The sequence below is a fragment of the Saccopteryx leptura genome, chromosome 1, assembly GCF_036850995.1.
Source record: "Saccopteryx leptura isolate mSacLep1 chromosome 1, mSacLep1_pri_phased_curated, whole genome shotgun sequence".
NCBI lineage: Eukaryota > Metazoa > Chordata > Mammalia > Chiroptera > Emballonuridae > Saccopteryx > Saccopteryx leptura.
The window spans coordinates 271,993,128-271,996,813 of record NC_089503.1 but is presented as its reverse complement, the minus strand read 5'-3'; positions in this window follow the sequence as shown (position 1 = coordinate 271,996,813).

The following is a 3,686-nucleotide window of genomic DNA, read 5'->3' as shown; positions in this document are numbered from 1 at the left end:
GGAATGAGTAAAAGGTCACCCTTCTTCACAGGGCACTTGTTCTACTGTGTTGTGACATGGGATACAACATCAAGAGCCTCAGATGGTACAGGCGGACAGAACGCAGGTGGGCTGGAGGAAAGTCAGGCTGGGGAGTCAGTCTCACCTCTGGAGGCTGGCTCTGTGCCTGCCCTGCAGGACCTGGGTGCTAACCTGCCAGGCTGCGCTGGGCTGACGAGGACGAGCCTGTGGCCGACATCAGGTCCTCTGTCTAAGGTGTGACACATACCACCACCATCAACTCCCAGAGGCCTGGTATCTTGTTCCTTCAGTTCCCACTCAGCATTGGGTGGGAACTCTGGCTGAGAAGATCAATGGTCCTTCCTGAAAAAGAAAGAGGCAGAAGGAAGCCTCCTTAAGCTGCAGAAGGCCCATTATGCAAGGTTTGCTCAGGCATGCATTTGGGGCAGGGCAGGGAACAAACCATAAGCCCCCAGGTCCTTCTCCTTAGATGTATGACCTGTGGGTGAAGCACGTGGGGGGTGGTCTCCCTGATCCAGATGCAGGCGAGGCCCAGCTGCCCGAGGAACCCCAGGCCGTGCCAGGGTATGTGGGTACTGGGTTCACTGCAGTGTCATTTTGACTTGGTTGCCAGGCCTGCTTCTGGGTGGAGAGGAGCAGGAAGAATTGCACAAAGGGAAACTGGTAGGAGGGCCCACTTCCTCTGGTAGCTCCCTGCCTCCCAGGCAGGACGAGGGGCAGCACGGGCCTCTTGGTTCCCAGCTTACCTGAACCTTCTCATTTACTTCCTTCCCCAGCAGGAAATGCCAGGTCCCAGCAACAGAAGTTTCAGTGGCTTCCTACCACTTCCCATTCCACCCACTGTGCCTGGCTGCTCGACCCAAAAGGAAGGTTCTGCCAACAGCCCTCATTTCTCAGTCCTGAGACAAATACTCAGTGTTTTCCCTTCCCCCCACACGCACCACCCTCCTGTCTGCATCTGAGCTTTCCTGTGGGCCACTTAGCAGACTCTGCCTGCTCCCTCTCTGCAGGAATGTTTCCCAAATAGTTCCTCCTCACCTGTCCTTTGAGCGGGAGAGCTCTTAAAAGCAGCCTTCATGATGGCAGGGACTTTGTTTTGCTCACTGCTCTGTCACCACGGGCACATGGTAGGTGCACAGGAAATTGTAGTTGAATTGACGCGTGGTGTGCTCTCTATTATTTAGCGTTCGGTTCTGTGGCTCCCATAGTCAATGTCTCTTCCTTCTACTGCCCTACTCCACTAGAAAGGGTCTAGGGACCGTTTTCCCCTCCACCCCCAGGCCTGGAATCCTGGTCACTGGAGGAACTGGCCAATCTTGCATATCCTGCCATTCGTGCCTTCATTCAGGAAATGCTTTCTGCATCTGATCCTGGGCGCCAAGCTGTGGGGCAAATACCAGGATAAATGAGGCAAGATGGTGGCTGGGTGCTCTCCCAACATGCCAGGGTCCCTCTGCCCCCCAGTACAGTGCTTTCTGAACTCTGGGATTTCTTTCCACCCAGCCTCTGTCTCTGGCGCTGCTGCCCCTGATCCCAGCCCCTCAGCCTCCCGTTCCTGGCCCTGCACACAGCTCTCCTGCTGCCCCTGATCCCAGCCCCTCAGCCTCCCGTTCCTGGCGCTGCACACAGCTCTCCTGCTGCCCCTGATCCCAGCCCCTCAGCCTCCCGTTCCTGGCGCTGCACGCAGCTCTCCTGCTGCCCCTGATCCCAGCCCCTCAGCCTCCCGTTCCTGGCGCTGCACGCAGCTCTCCTGCTGCCCCTGATCCCAGCCCCTCAGCCTCCCGTTCCTGGCGCTGCACGCAGCTCTCCTGCTGCCCCTGATCCCAGCCCCTCAGCCTCCCGTTCCTGGCGCTGCACACAGCTCTCCTGCTGCCCCTGATCCCAGCCCCTCAGCCTCCCGTTCCTGGCGCTGCACGCAGCTCTCCTGCTGCCCCTGATCCCAGCCCCTCAGCCTCCCGTTCCTGGCGCTGCACGCAGCTCTCCTGCTGCCCCTGATCCCAGCCCCTCAGCCTCCCGTTCCTGGCGCTGCACGCAGCTCTCCAGCAGCTGCCCCTGGTCCCAGCCCCTCAGCCTCCCGTTCCTGGCGCTGCACACAGCTCTCCTGCTGCCCCTGATCCCAGCCCCTCAGCCTCCCGTTCCTGGCGCTGCACACAGCTCTCCTGCTGCCCCTGATCCCAGCCCCTCAGCCTCCCGTTCCTGGCGCTGCACACAGCTCTCCTGCTGCCCCTGATCCCAGCCCCTCAGCCTCCCGTTCCTGGTGCTGCACGCAGCTCTCCTGCTGCCCCTGATCCCAGCCCCTCAGCCTCCCGTTCCTGGCGCTGCACACAGCTCTCCTGCTGCCCCTGATCCCAGCCCCTCAGCCTCCCATTCCTGGCGCTGCACACAGCTCCCCAGCAGCTGCCCCCTTGGGGCTGCTTCCAGTGAGGAACTACGAGGGACCGGGAGGCTGGGGTGGCTGACAAAGGCAGGAGGAGGGCGTGGTAGGGCATCTGGAGATTCTTATTTGTAAACCCAAGCCGCTCCCTATGCTTCTGCCGCTGCCTTTATCTGCCCTGATAATAGACCGAAACCATATTCTGCTCCTTGTTGAACCATCAGTGCCTGGCCTCTGGGTGCCTGCCAGGATGGCAGCAGCCCAGGGTGGCGCTGGGCACTGTGCCAGCTGACATAACCAGTCAGCACTGGGGAGCTGCAGTCAGGTGGGCAGCCCCCAGCCCACAGACCAACCCACACACAGGAAGGTCCCACTCATCCAGGGGTCCTCATGAGGTGAGGCCCAGCTACCTGGGGAGCCCTAGCCCGGGGTTCCCACGGCTCTTAGGATGGCTCTTGGGAACTAAAACTTGAGCTATGGCGGCTTACGCTTCATCCACCTTTGTATCCCCAATACCGAGCGTGGTGTCTGGCATACAGATGCAGTTCAGTGGTGGAACTTCATGCATTCAGCTCCCATTTATTGGGACCTACCATGTGCAGGTGCCTGTGTCCTCCCCCCATCCTCCCCATCTCCTTCCTCCAGCACCTGTTGGGGTTCTGGTGCCGCAAGATGTGGGGAGTCTCCAAGGAAGCCATGAAAGGCGAATCTGGGTCCAGCCCTGTTTGCTGTGTCTTAGGAAGAAAAGGAGGAGGAAATCTTTCCATGTGTCCTCATTACCCAAATCAGTACCCAGGCTTAGAAAAAGTGCTCACATAAGTGACCTGATTTTATCTCCCCAATGCTATTCAACAGGCTGGGCACCCTGCACCTCCATTTTTTAAGAGGCATTGGATTTACATCTGGCTCTTTTACCTCCAAATGCAGCCCCCAGGCCAGGCTTCCTCATATGGATTTGAGCCTTAGCCAATAAATAGTTAAGATCTGAGCCTTTGGAAGAAGCTGGGAGGAGCTCGGAGCTGGGAGATGAGAGAAGAGTGGGGTCGGGATGAACCGGGGAGACATAGGGATGGTGGGTGGGGTGAGGAGCAGGGGGAGCAGTCCCAAGGCTGGGCTCCTGGCCGGGCACTGGACAGAGCAGGACTGGCCAGTGGAAATCTGACAACCTCAGCTTCACTCTGAGGCGCCATTGTTGCCTAAGTGGGCAAACAGTGTTGGGTGAGACTGGGGACTAATGAATGTTTTCCAGAGGGCGATTCCTCTATGTGGGGTTTATCTTCCTGGGTCATTG